Source organism: Neofelis nebulosa, chromosome 1 (genome assembly GCF_028018385.1).
Source record: "Neofelis nebulosa isolate mNeoNeb1 chromosome 1, mNeoNeb1.pri, whole genome shotgun sequence".
NCBI classification, from domain to species: domain Eukaryota; kingdom Metazoa; phylum Chordata; class Mammalia; order Carnivora; family Felidae; genus Neofelis; species Neofelis nebulosa.
The window spans coordinates 70,604,216-70,619,817 of record NC_080782.1 but is presented as its reverse complement, the minus strand read 5'-3'; positions in this window follow the sequence as shown (position 1 = coordinate 70,619,817).

Sequence of the window (15,602 nt, the reverse complement as noted above, 5' to 3'; positions counted from 1 at the left end):
GGGTCTGTCCTGGACACTTAACAGCATGCCTGCCCTCACCCCACTAGATGCAATTATGGTTTAATAACTGTGCCAACAGAACTAGTCATGGTAAGGTTAGGGCATAGAGGAGCGTTTTATTCATGGTGGTGGCAGGGGGGCAGGGAGCTGTAGGGTGACATTTGAGCTAGGTTTAAACAAAGGAGAAGGGGAGTTGGGCAGGCAGGGAGTGGGGAGACCATGTTCCTGGCAGCGTGGAAATCAAACGCTGGAAATCAAATCACACCCAGGAGACTTCAAGAAGAGCTGTGGCAGGGACCTTATGGAGAGGAGGTGACGGGGGGAAGAAAGGAAAGGAGGGCCAAGTCTTAGAAAGGGTGCTGTGTTCTAGTAGAAGGAGATGTTTATCAGGATTGTTTTGGTTGCAGGTGACACCAGAACCATCACTCTTTCCTCTCCTTCTCCCTTCCATCCTACACTTCGTCCCTCTATGTCTCCTTCTCTTGGCTCAGACTTTCTTGATCTCAGTCATTGTCAGAGAGTTGGTCCTCAAGTGTGGGATCATTGGAGATTAATGATTCCAGAGAGTAGGGGATGGTGTTTTCCTCACAGCTCCAGCAAAAGTCCCAGAGAAAATGTGGATTAGCTCTGTGGGGATTGGCAGGGCATCTCTGACCAAGTCAGCAGGGATGGGGTCACCCAGGGCAGGCCTGAGTATGTGCCCACCCCTTAAGCGGAGAACAGGAGGGAGATGCTGACAGGCAAAAAAAAAAACAAAAACAAAAAAAACAAAAAAAACCATTTCCTCTATAGGGAGCTACTGAAGGGATTTTAGAGCGATGGTTGCTGCACCAAAGTGGAAATGGATGGGAGGGACGGACCAGCATCTAGAAAGATGGGTTGGCAAGTCTTATAAAGCCTGGGACTGAACTGAAGAGGGCTATGAGGCTACAGAAGAAATGGTGCACTGAAGAGATGTTTAGCAAAAACAGGCTCAAAGTGAGGGTTGCTTGAGTCTGGGCATGAAGCGGGGAGGTGTCTAGGTTGACAGACTTGATTTCTGATTTGTGAGAGGGTATCCCCTTGCCAAGCCTCTGATGACAGACCTTTCCTTGCTCCCTGTGACATTTTGGAGCTGAAAAACACCAGGGGCTGAGGGGAAACACATCCAATAAAACAAAGAGAAGTGAAGAGGGTCTCAAGAGTACTGGGTTTTTTTTTTTTTTATTCCTTTTCTCACATTTCCTGCCTTTCTAATATATATGTAAATTTTTTAGCAAGAAAAAGGGGCAGGGGCCTCTTACTAATAGAATCAGTGTGTATTAATTATGCATTAGTGGAGATTATTCCACAATTCATTGCAGTCCTCACAACCAGTCTTCAAGCAAAAGGCAAGTATAGAATATAATTTTTCATGATAATAATGATATCTACTAGAGAAAAAGAGTCCTCAGCACCACTCTCGCTGGAAACCTTATCAGGAGTACAGTACTTGACAAACTGTCTGTTGGGGGTTGACAAACAGCCAGGTTCTGTGGCCAAACACCATGCGTGTGCAGAGGCCAGCTCCAGGCTGGGCTTAGGGAAGAATCTGAAGGTGCCAAGGCTGCCGTAGACACCACAGACTGGGTGGCTTAAACAACAGAAATTTATTTAATCACAGTTCTGGAGGGTAGGTGTCCAAGATCAAGGTTCTGGCCCGTTTGGTTTCTGGTGAGAGCCCTCTTTCTGGCTTGCCAATAGTCACCTTCTCACTGTGTCCTCACAAGGCCTTTCATTGGCGTGCCCATGAAGAGAGAACTTACAAGGACACTAGTTCTACTGAATTAGAGCACTACCCCATGACCTCACTTAATCTTTATTATCTCCTTATAAGCCCTATCTCAAGTCCAGTTAGGGAGTTAGGGCTCTAACGTACGAACTGGGGGTTGGGGGAGGGGAGACACAATTTGGTCCATAGCAGGAAGCCTGCACACAATGCAAGTAGTTTTGACTTGCATTTCTTTTGACCTCATTTCTTTTTTGTAATGTTTTATTTATTTTTAAGAGACAGAACATAAGTGGGAGAGGAGCAGAGAGTGAAGAGGACAGAGTATCCAAAGCAAGCTCTGTGCTGAAAGCAGTGAGCCCGATCTGGGGCTCAAACTCACAAACTATAAGATCATAATCTGAGCCGAAGTTGGATGCTCAACTGACTGAGCCACCTAGGCATTCTACCTCGTTTCTAGAACTTCTGAGGTTATTTGCACTGGAAAAGAGGGTGATAGCTGAAGTGGCTAGATCTAAACGATATTGAATAATTCTCCATCCTGTTGCAAGGCTCTCTTGGCATTTCTTGTCCAGGCTCAGAGACAGAGAGGGCAGAGGTGGCCAGCATTTCCTCTGAAGTCTCCCAAAACCCAGATCTGGAGCCTTGAACGTGCATAATATGGAGAAGTAAAGATGGAGTCACAGTCAGCCAAGCAACACCCACAAGCTACCAATGGCCTGGAATTGAGACCAGAGGTTTTTTTCAGGAACACGTTCTTCAACATCTCTGCAGCTCAGGTTTCTCGTGTCCAACACAAGACTAATGATACCAGTCTCAGGGGTTGTCATGCACATCAGATAAAATGATGCATGTAAGTGGCTGGCCTTTCAGAATTCACCGCACTTTTTTTCTCTATTTTGGCACAATGGGGACTATTCCAAGGACTTCTACTCTCCTTGCCTAGAAAATAAACTTTGCTCCACAGGACAGATAGCCACTATAGAGATTCTGCCAATTGCTAATTTCATCTTTTCTGACTATGTCTTCAAGAGTCTGGGAAGTAGAACAGACCCATCAGACACATTGCAAGATGGACATGGACCAAAACATGAACTTGTGCCCAACAGCTGATCTCATATTGACTGGTAGAATCACATGGCATTGTAAAAGCTAAGATCAATGATTCACTTCCCTCCTCCAATGCACAGTGACCCTGGTAAATGTCTGCAAGTTCCTTTAAAAAGGCTAAAAGGGAGATTTAGAGGATATTTTTGTGACTTTATCATCAGGTCCTTCCTCAAGTTTATATCACACGCCTTCACTCAGGAAGCTCCAGATCTGCGAACCATCTCACCTGGGAATCAGGTGAAGGGCCTTGACCTTCTATCGTGATTGTTCAAGTCAGCCTTCTATTTGCAAGCTTCAGAGTTTCTTCAGCTACACAGTTCAAGGAACGCTTTAGTGGGCTGCTCATCCATCTTAGTTCTCGGGACACTGTGAGCAATCAGCCACCAACAAAGGTCCCTGAGGTCAAAACATTCTGATATGCCATCTGGTCATTTGCCCATGACAGAAACTCTACCAATATCACCCCTGGCAGATACATACTGTTCCTTGGCCTCCTCCGTCCACAATCTAAATATCCACATCAAGACCAAGGAGGCCATTTCATGGGCAGCATGGGTCACTTTCATCCTGGCCCTCAGAGTACAGACACCTCTGAACTTTTCATGATATGAGCTGTCATAGCTCAGGTAACCCAGAAGCAGATACTGATCAGGATTTATGTGAGTAAATAATTTACTGAGGAGTGCTCTCAGAAGAAAGTGATTGAGTCAGTTGGGTGTCTGACTCTTGCTTTCAGCTTGGGTCATGATCTCATGTGATCTCAAACCCGCATCGGGCTTTGTGCTGACAGTGTGGATCCTGCTTGGGATTCTCTCTCTCCCTCTGTCTCTGCCTCTCCCCTGCTTGTGCACATGTTCATTCTCTCTCTCTCTCTCTCTCAAAATAAACTTAAGAAAAACTGAATTAAAAAAAGATGAAGAAGGCAAGTGAGAGAAGCAGGTTACAGCAGGGGAAGAAAGCTAAGCAAGGAGGTCTTGGCTGGGTACTAGCATCAGCCTGGTCCTCAAGGAGTGCTGAGGTATGAAGCAAGGGGACTTACCTCAGTTTCCTGTTAGACAGTCTTTGGCCTCTGGCTGCCTGGGAAGGCGATGCAAGTGGTGTAATCTCCCAGGCAAATGGCTTCTGCTGGGCGGAAGGAAATTCTACGGAGAAGGCAGAAGCCATCACTCAGAGCAGCTGGATGATAGATGTTCCAGCCTCATGATGGGGATCTGGGCACAAAACCAACAGTATCTACCATGCACACATTCATTTTCCATGTATTGCTCAATGCCATTGTAAAGGAGATGTCCTCTAGGCCCTTTCAGGGGACATAGAGACAAATGAGCCAGTAGCACACGATAAAGTTACCCCAACAATCCTTCCTAATCCCTAAGTCTTTGGAATCCTAAATTACACCATAGAATTTCTGCCATCTCTCCTTTGCTCTCTGTAGACCTGAATGAAGGAAAGGGGAGGGAGCACTCCAAACAGAGGAAACAATGACTACACAAAGACTCAGACCCAACATAAAACAGGGCAAGTTCAAGGACCTGGAAGAAGGTCAGTACAGCCAGATTGAAGAGAGTGAGGGAGGAATGGCCAAAGACAAGCTAGAAAATTAAGTAGTGGCCACAGGATATGGGTGCTCGAGGCATAGCAAAGGAGTTGGACTTCCTAGCAGTAGGGCAATTCCGGGGTTCTGACCATGGAAACAGCATGATCACACTTCATCTTCAGACACTGCACTCTGGCAGTGACTGGGAGTGGATTAAAGGAGTGGGAATCTGGTCTAGACTGGGAGTAGATTAAGTGAATCCAAGAATGATCAAGGGACAGTTTGGAGGCGATTGTGGCCATCCATGCAACAGACAATGGGGTACTGGACTTAGGAGACAGCAGTGGCAATGGACAGAAAGGATCAGGTCCAAGAGTTTGTTAGGATGGTCGGAGATTGTTGGGACACACAGTGCTCCCCCAAGAGACCTCTTAACAGTTGTGAGATGTATCTGCAGTATTTCCTGCCCTTCAGAAAAGGCATTAGCAGCTCCTATACTCTGAGCAAGGCCTGGGACCCGCCCTGACCCTGGACCCCTCCCAGGGGCATCCCCTGCTCAAGTGCTGGGTGGCCCACAGGCCCATCACCAACTCAACAAGGGAGGCTGTCGGTGGAGTCAGTGCTGGGATTTTGGCCTCATAACTCACAGCCTGCTACTGGGGTGATGGATGGGCTCTGTGCAGCTTGCCATTGATCCGGGTCCTCGCCAAAGAGTAGAACAACAGTGACTGCAACATTTACATCATGCGCTGACTCGTGTCTGCAAGGCGGCGCCGAGGCCCACAGGACTGTGCCGAGAGACATCTGCGTGGCAGCACACGGCTCAATTCCTCCTTTTCTCTCCGCTTTGTAAATTGCCTTTGTCAGCTTCTCCTAGCGGAAGCTACTCTCTTCATCAATCAGAACAATGGCCTGTTGGAATGAAAAATTCCCCTTCCCAGCCAGCTGAAGTAAAGGGTTTCAGGCCTGAGTGCGCACCCTTGGCTCCCGAGCAGCCACCAACAGGCTGCCACACCCAGGGTGGTGGCCCTTCAGCCCTACCCTACCCCCAACCACTCACACACACACACACACACACACACACACACACGCCAGTCCCCGTTGGCTGATGGCTTTGGTGTCTGAGCAGAATTCAGATTTGTAGGGGTCAGAACTGCCGAATGTCTGGTCATAATAAAGACAATATCTGCCTATATGTGTTTAGCGCTTAACATATCCATGAAATTTCCATTTGTTCCTTTATGACACGTGTGCTGAATGCTTCCTTTCTGGAGGCAGGAGATTCACATAGATTATCTTGGACAGGATACTGTTTAAGGTCAAGAGAGGATCCTGTCCCTGGGGCCAAGCTACAGGATTCGGTTTGCTACTACTGGCCCACTGTGCAGCTTTGGCCAGGTAAGTAACCGAACCTGTTCTTTCTTCTGTACAATGTAGACTGTAGGCATACCTGCCACATAGAAATGATATGAAGATTAAATGACCTAATAGATGTCATCTGCTTAAACTAGTGCCTGGATCAGAGAACAGCACCTGAAACATGGTAAGCGCTATTTAAATGACACCTATTATTTATTGTCATCATCATCAACACTGTCATTATGTTTATCAATATTTGCTTAACCCTGTGAGAGAGAAGGATTAAGTATTACTATGCCCATTTTATATATGAAGGAACTGAGGCTCCAAGGCTTGGAGGTGACTAACCTAGTGAGGTGACTAACTTATACCTGATGCCAGTAAGTGTGTCCCAGCTGCAAGCCTAATGCTCTTACCATGTCAGTCACATGGTTCTATTGAGTTAAGGATGCTCGTTTTCCCACATTATTAAAATGATAAGAAAGAATCCAGAGCTCACCACCCCCAATATAATTTGGCCAGCCTCCTCTAAAGATTATCTTCTCCCTGTGGGCAGGGTAAGACATACTCCATTTCTCCTCCCCCCACCTCCCACCCCCCACCCACCCCACCCAAACTCCCTCCTGGGAGTTTCCAAAGACATCACTTTCAAAGGCTGACACTGCTGGCCATGAGACTGGCAGGGGCAGAGGAAGGTGCCCTGAGGGTCACCACCCAGCCATTCTTGTAGGCTCTCCTAGGCCATCCGTGAATAGTGTGCCCTGGAAAGGCAGTCTCATCAAGTAAGTTGCTGGTAGTTTCCCAGATTGTTGAGGCTACAGGTGTTACCATCAAGTCCTTGTCTTTCTGCACTTCAAGCTGCTGACTGGCCATCAGCACTGCTGGAGAGGACAGCCTCAAAGCAGGACTCACTACTTCCCAGTCAGGGATGAATGTGGCTCAGATTCTGCCTTCTGTTCTGCTGGAGGTGGGAGCACAGTGTGGAACCAGGGAGATCATTTGAGTAGGGGATCATTTGATCCAGGAAGATCATTTGAGCCAGGGTCACAATGTCCTGAGGCTCCTACGCCCCCTCCTTCCTGTGGCTGATTCACTTCCAGCTCCTGTTCTCCTGAACTTCCATGCCTGCCCAGACTCTCCCGTGTAGCAGGCTTACCTGGGCCCCTCATGGCTGCTCCCCTTCCTCTCTAGATTCTGACATGGTGCCCTGTATCCAGTGGCCAGATCCAGCTTCCTGAGGCTCACTCAGGTTGGTTCCAAGCCCTGACTGGACGGTCTGCTGAGGATGCCTTCCCTACCTCATCCTAGGGCCAACGGACTCAGTCACACCTCTAGGAAGTACTAGCCTTTATTCAGGCTAACCACCCTGAATATGACAGCCGACATAGCTGGCTTCTGCTGGGGCTTCCCTCTGCTGCCATTAGCTATCCATTTCCCTTCATGCCATATCTCCTGGGTGACAGAACTAATCAATCTCGACTAGCCCACCTCGGAGGCATTAATGCAGTTGATTGCCTCCTGACAACAGCTAACAGGAAACACATGAATCCCTTCTTACAAGGTGGGGGAATGCTTGTATAAATAGAGGAAGCCCAACATTTTTTTTTTTTTTTTTTAATTTTTTTTTTTTCAACATTTTTTATTTATTTTTGGGACAGAGAGAGACAGAGCATGAACGGGGGAGGGGCAGAGAGAGAGGGAGACACAGAATCGGAAACAGGCTCCAGGCTCCGAGCCATCAGCCCAGAGCCTGACGCGGGGCTCGAACTCACGGACCGCGAGATCGTGACCTGGCTGAAGTCGGACGCTTAACCGACTGCGCCACCCAGGCGCCCCCAACATTTTAACCTAGGGAAGGTCTGGACACCAGTATTATAAGTTTTAGAATGAAAGCTCTTATGTGTACTTACAATTTGTGTCTTCTTGCTGTCTAATCAACTTCTTTCTAAGAAGTTTTTATGTCTCATAGAGTCCCGAATATGCCAAAAGCAAACCAGCAATAATCCAAACAAGACAAAGGTGTGGGGGGGGTGCCTGAGTGACTAAGTTGGTTAAGGGTTCAACTCTTGACTTTGGCTTAGGTCACGATCTCATGGTTCGGGAGTTCTAGCCCCACATTGGGCTCTACAGTGATATTGCAAAGCCTGATTGGGATTCTCTGTCTCCCTCTTTCTCTCTGCCCCTCCCCCACTTGCTCTCTCTCTATCTCTCTCAGAAATAAATAAATAAATAAATAAGTAAATATTTTAAAGAAAAAGGTGTTGGCTGAAACTTATACTCTGGGACACATTAAATATGCTTGTTGTGGGGCGCCTGGGTGGCGCAGTCGGTTAAGCGTCCGACTTCAGCCAGGTCGCGATCTCGCGGTCCATGAGTTCGAGCCCTGCGTCAGGCTCTGGGCTGATGGCTCAGAGCCTGGAGCCTGTTTCCGCTTCTGTGCCTCCCTCTCTCTCTGCCCCTCCCCCGTTCATGCTCTGTCTCTCTCTGTCCCAAAAATAAAAAAAAAAAAAAAAAAAAATGCTTGTTGTGTGCTGTGAAGGCTAAACTAGAGGAGAGTAGAGGCTCCTTCCCGAGACACTAGATAAGGTTCAGGTGCAAATGTCCAAGCTCCTCCAGGTTAATGGAGGTGCCCTGGAGAGCCTCTGCTACCAGTGAGGACAAGGAAGTTGAAGTGTATGGAGAAGACAGCACTGTTCCTCATGTGACAGCTTAGCTCTGCTATGTCTACATTCCTCTCTGGAATTTTGGGGGTGAATTTGGTGGTGGCCGTGGTAAGCAGAGGCAGGGACGTGGCTGCTGTTGCCGTGCACCCAGAGAATCATGCCCATGAGGACCACTGTGCGACTACACACTCTGGAGAGAGCTGCTAACATGGCACATCTCTGAGGATGTCTCCCTGAGTGTTGGCAAGATCACTGTGTGTCTTGGGTCAGGAACAACTTTGGACAAACACTGATGTGGGGGAAGGGAAATAATGAATGTGGAATCAATACTCACGAACATTCAGGGTGTTTGGGTCCAGGAATTGTAAATGTTCTTTCCTCTCCTGCCATCTCTCCCAGCTGCATTCAAATGAGGAGACCCCGTGTGGAGCCAAGGGTTATACATGCAATATGTTTTGTTCTGGTTGGCATTAAGCCTACAAAGAAACCACCTAGTTAAGTCCCCCCCAGATTTAGTTGTTCATGAATTTATTTTTTTCCATTTCCATCACAAATTTCCTGTTAGAATAAGATGTTTTTGTTTTAGGTTTTACCAAGCTTGGAGCTGCCTCTGTTCTCTGCAAATCAACAAAGCTGATTCTTGATTTTTTTTAAGTTTTTTTTTTCTTTACTTATTTATTTTGAGAGATACAGAGGGAGAGAGAGAATCCCAAGCAAGCTTGTGCTGTCAGCGCAGAACCCAACACGGAGCTCAAATTCACGAACCATGAGATCATGAGCTGGGCCACCACCCAGGTGCCCCAAGCTGATTCTGATGTTAATGCACTGAGCCACAAGTCACAGGACACTAAGAGACAGATACAGCCAAAGAGCTTTCCACACCCCTCATGCCCTTCAAATGCCATGTAATGTCTAGACAGAATATCCAGATGGCTCCCAGCTTCCTGTGAGAGTGGGATTCTTTCCCCATCTGCTCAGTGCTGGCCCCCAAGACTGGTGCTGCTTCTTCAGCAGTGGGTGGGCAGTGGGACGCACAGCCCCAGAGGGGCTGCCCACATATTCAGGCTGGCTCACTGCAGGCCTGAGGGGCTCTGCTCTAGGCAGAAGGTACAGGGTCCCAGACACCTCAGGTTTCCTCAGGTGTGGACCCAGATCAATATGTAGTGTCACAGAGAAAGACAGATACCATATGTTTTCACTCTTCTGTGGATCCTGAGAAACTTAACAGAAACCCATGGGGGAGGAGAAGGAAAAAAAAAAGAGGTTAGAATGGGAGAGAGCCAAAGCGTAAGAGACTCTTAAAAACTGAGAACAAACTGAGGGTTGATGGGGTGTGGGAGGGAGGGGAGAGTGGGTGATGGGTATTGAGGAGGGCATCTTTTGGGATGAGCACTGGGTGTTGTATGGAAACCAATCTGACAATAAATTTCATATATTGAAGAAAAAATATGTAGTGTCAGCTCTCTACCCTCTGGGATAACTAAGGGCTGTTTCCCCCTGTTCTTTAACAGCAACATAAAAAGTAAGTACCCGTGTTTTCCAGCCCGGAGGCACAAGAAAGGGATTTGCAGATGTTACCTGATCTCTACCCATTCTGTGGCAAAGTACCCTCTCTTCAAGAAAGAGGGCACACGGACCTGTGTCTATTTTGCTTCAAGAAGATGGAGCGAATTCCTATGTATCAATCACATCTGCTTCCCAGAGGAGGTGCCTCAGAGTCTAAGGTCCCTATGGGGGAATTGTTCTGAGAGCCCCTGGGAAGACATAGTTGAGCAAGAGGTTTCTTGATGCAAGAAAGGTTTCTCTTTCTTGACCCACGTGTCTCCAGCAGAAATCATTTCAGAGTGGACATGGAATGGCAAGGTTAACAGTGTAGCTTCAATATAAAACCATGTTGAATTCTACTATACAATGTTCAAGGGGTAGAGATACTTTCTGCCTGGGACAGAAATTCTACTGCTTTCCTGTTACCAGGCTTCCCCATACAGCAAAAGTTCCTGATTTATAAACAGTTTTAACACTTTTACTTTCTCCACCACTTCTGCTGGGCTATTTTTGGTCCCTTACTGAAGAATGAAAGCAAAATTACATTTTAAAACCAACCATTAGTTTATTGACACTGAGGAGGTGTGTTAATCAAGTCAGACTTTTTCCTTTCTTGATCAATACATATCTGGCTTGTCCTGCTAATAGACAGTTACCCAATTACCTGTCTCTAATCGCAGCCTCTGCATCCTTTAAAACTTCAGCTTGTTTCATTGATCAGGTAACAGCTAAATTGGCACCCACTCTCTTGCAGAACAGATTTAATCTGCCCTGCAGTTGATTAAAACGCCTCACCAAAACCAGAGCGAGATGAAACTTTATCACCTCTACAGTGCATTCAGTTGTTATCACAGCACAACATGGAACAAGGTATAGCGTGGAGGAAATTGAACTTCAGTGTCCATTGACCACTCCTCAGAGACTTCCAAAAGTACAGTGGGATAAATGTGTCTCAGAAACACCAAATTCCTGGGTCTCACCTCCTTAAGATAAATTTCTAGAGTGGAATTCTTGAGTCAAAGGGGCAGTTTCTTAATACATCTGATGATTTGTTGGTTGCAGAACAAAGAAGATCAGAATATAAATAAGGATCACCACACTATAACTATCGGAAAATACACTGTTCCCATTGTAAACTGATTTAATAAAAGGTAAATTTCCTGAGAATCACAGTGTAATACAGTGATAATCTTATAGAAAACTTTAAAACAATTCCTATGTCCTCAACCTCTTATGTTGTTAAAATTTACTTAACCAATCTTTTATGTTATGAAAAAGTTGTAATTAAAATGGAACTCTAGACTCCAGCTCACTCATACAGAGTAATCATTTACCCTGTCCTTGGGGATTAAATAATGAAGCTGAAGGCTTTCTTTTTTTTTTTTTTTTTTTTTTCAACGTTTTTTATTTATTTTTGGGACAGAGAGAGACAGAGCATGAACGGGGGAGGGGCAGAGACAGAGGGAGACACAGAATCGGAAACAGGCTCCAGGCTCCGAGCCATCAGCCCAGAGCCTGACGCGGGGCTCGAACTCACAGACCGCGAGATCGTGACCTGGCTGAAGTCGGACGCTTAACCGACTGCGCCACCCAGGCGCCCCAAAGCTGAAGGCTTTCTAATTAACAAGGAAAAAAATCTAACTATTATCTATGTTATTCATTTTCACCTCAGCCTTGCAAAAAGAGAAAATGCAATGAATTCATTTGCAATAATAATTTGAAATCATAGGTAGAAAGCCAAAACATATCCAATATTTTATAATGTGTAAGTGATATGTGGATATAAATTATTTATAAATGGTTTATATTAAGTTTGCAACAAGGGAACAATGAACTCCTTGTCCAGTGTCATACAAATAAGGAACAAGGTACCTTAGCATAAGATGCCTTGGGAGCCATGGGGAAAAGTTTGCATTGACTTCTGCCAAGAATTTCTGCCCCGACTCCACATAAACCATCTATGCAGCTGTACAATGGGAGCCCAAAATCAAAATCTGTGCTCAAAAATACCTGAAAGGAGAGAATAAAGTCTACTGTTTTTGGAACAATGATTTACCATCTTGTTTAAATGATGTTACAGTTGGATTCAGATGAAATACCTTAGCTTCCCCATCCACAACCAGAAATTAAGAAGAAGAGGAAGAAGAAGGAGAAGGAGAAGAACAACAACACACCCTTATTAAAGGTTATTTGCAAAAAAAAAAAAAAATTAGGTGTCAATGTCCCTTCTGTAAAAGTCAGCACTGTACAATAAAGTGGAGGCAAATATGAAAGTAACAGATAAAAGGAATACATGCAAACAACAGATCGCAGAATTTCCACATTGTATGTTTCTAAATCAGTCATACTGCTCTGAGATAAACTACCCCAAAACAACGGACACTGGTGCCTGGAACTTCACAGAACAAGAACGGAAATAAGAAATCTTCAGACTGCTGGGGGCCACGCTTTTCTGGCTACTGACCAGACACCAAAAACCCACCCTATTTGCTGCGTTAATCAAGATCCAGTGTGTCACTTCACGGGACAGTGTCAATACCTGTATGGATGGAGCTGTCTTTAGTAGACCTTCTCTAGGAGTTCCCACGAGGCCTTCCTTTCCCTCCTTCTCCAGGACATCCACAGTGGCCTGTCCCTACTTTGATCTCTACTTTTGACAGGATCTTGGGAAGGATTTAGTTTATTATAGCAGCCCTTTCGGCTTTTCTCAGAGGCAAATTGATTGGTCTGCTGTGACTTAATTTTAGCTATTGCTTTCTGAGGAAGCAGAACAGCTTTTATCCTTCCTTCTGAGGAAATATCAGAAACTATATGTTTTGAAATACTAGGTGGTGTTATCTTTCCAGGTTGATGTCACCTTCAGGCTGAGAGTGTTTGCCAGAAGTGCCCCCAGACCCACAGACCAGCGTAAAACTTGGGAGCCCTTAAACGGAAAGAATGCTTTTTACCAAGATGACACCAAGAAAGAATAAAGGGGATAATTGAAGTGTTTCCTGCTAGTGAGGAACTGGACCTATAGTAGGTGCCTAGGCCTGTCACATAGTAGGTGCTTGAAGACTGTTGCTCAAATATATCTACTGTGCAGAGGAGTTGCGTTTTTATTGCCACTTCCAACAAGAATCCCTCAGTGTCAGACCAGGGCACATAGGAGTCAGGGGTGGCCATGGACCCAAGAGCTAATCAATCTATTCAATAACATCTGGAATAGTCTATTCACTACAAGGTCTACAGTGGAGCTTAGGAACTTTCTGACTGTTTACATTCTTCCATCAATGCCACAACCTTCACCTTTTTCTCTATTCTGACTTCATTCCTGTTGGTTTACCTTTCTTTTTTTTAATTTTTAATTTAAATTCCAGTTAGTTAATATACAGTGTAACATTAGTTTCAGTTATACAATATAATGACTCAACACTTCCATACATCACCCAGTGCTCATCATGACACATGCACTCTGCTTTTTTTTTAAGTTTATTTATTTCTTTTGAGAGGGAGAGAAAGAACGTGAGCAGGGGAGACACAGAGAGAGAGGGACAAAGAGAATCTCAAGCAGGCTCCAGGTTGTCAGTGCAAAGCCCAACTTGGGGCTTGAACTCACAAAACATGAGATCGTCACCGGAGCTGAAATCAAGAGTCGATGCTTAACTGACTTTAACCCATATCCCTAACCCATCTCCCCACTAGTAGCCATCAGTTTGTTCTGTAAGGTTAAGAGTGTGTTTCTTGGTCTGCATGTCTCTTTTTTTCCCCTTTTGCTCATTTATTTCTTAAATTCCACATGAGTAAAATCATAAGGTATTTGTCTTTTGCTGAGTGACTTATTTCTGTCAGCATTATATTCTCTAGCTCTGTCCATGTCATTGCAAATGGCAAGATTTCATTCTTTTTTCTGGCTGAATAATGGTCCATTGTGTGTGTATATATACACACTATATATATATATATATATATATATATATATATATATATATATTTATATACACACTACATCTTCAAATGTCAGCTTGCTTAGTCCCCTTTCACTTAATGCAGGCCCAAATCATAGACTTTGGGAGAAAAAAAGAAACATTAGTGCGTTCATTTATGTATGAAGAAATCAAGGATCAATTACAGGATTTGCTCAAAACCACATAGTTGGTAAGTAATATTTATGATAGTTAACACTTGAATATTTACTATGTGCCAGGCACTATTAAAGTGATTTATAGATACACTTTATCCTTACAATCACTTGTGTTGTAGGTACTTGTGATGTGTCAACTTGGCTAGGTCACAGTTATGTTATATGACCAAATGCTAATCTAGGTGTTGCTAGGAAGATATTTTGTAGATTTAATTAAAGTCCATAATCAGATGACTTTAAGTAAAGGGAGATTGTCGTGGATAATCTGGATGGATTTTTGGAATTGCTTAGCCAGCACCCACAGATGTATAAGCCAATTCCATATAATAAATATACATCCTACTGATTTAGTTTCTCTGGTTGAACCCTGACTGATACATGAGAGCAATTATATTCATTTTTTAGATAAAGAAACTAAGGAAGTGTAGAATTCAATTAACTTGTCCAAAGTGTCACAGGTAAATAGTACAGTGAGGTTTGAAAGTTCAGCATCCTGATTCCAAATCCTGGGTCTTATCCACTTCTGCCTATCCAGACCACAAAATAAGATAAATATACTCTCTTGTTCCTGATTTTTTTCACACAAAAAGGAGTTTATTAGTTATACAATAGCAAGAGTAAATTGTCCATTATTTTGAGCTGTTTTGTTACCCTTTTCCTGATATAAACAGGAGCCACTTTGTCTTCACTCACTGATGAGTTTATATTTGTGATTTCTAATAGACTATAAACAATTACCATCTAAGAGAAATATCACTGGCTTGTCTTTCATTCAATTTATTTAAAAAGAACAGATCTGAGAAGTCAACATGGCAGAGAAGTAGGGGGACCTGAAGTTTCCTCATCCCTCAAACACAGTAGTATTGAGGCCAGAAGACTTGGAATTTCAGGAATCCAGGCTACAGAGTGACAGAAACATCTCCAGGGGTGCACGGGGACAACTTGGTGGGCCATAGATGTGTCATCCTGAATTAGGAGAGATAAAACAGATGATGTAGGCATGGAGGCATGGAGGGAAGAGATCCCCTTCTGTGGAGAAACAAAAGGAAGACAAAGAGAGGCTGAAGAGTTACAGGATTGTATTTGGACAAGAGAAAAACCATGGACCAGGGAACAGAAAAAAAAAAAAAAAACAGAGAAAGAACAAATTTCTAACTCAATCCAGGGTTGCGAGGCTTTCTCTGGACTGGGGCCTGACGTCCTGTTTGTGTTGCGTGCCTGGAGGGGAGGGGAGGGGGACCCAGCCCCGGGCTCATTAGTGATCTCAGAGGCACAGTCATAGAGAGAAGTCCCCTCCTTTGGGAAGAAGGTATATAGCCACTCCAAGGACAAAAGACCCTGCAGGCACCAGCCAGAGTCCCTTTGTCGGCTGGCAGAGCAGGGTGGTACTACCCCAGAACTGGGGCACACAGGGAGGGATCCTTTAAGACATCAGGGTTTGAATCCTACCTGAGCACCTGGGAGGTGTGGAGACTGTGGAATGGGACAAGCCGGCTTGCTTGCGCCCATGTGGCACTA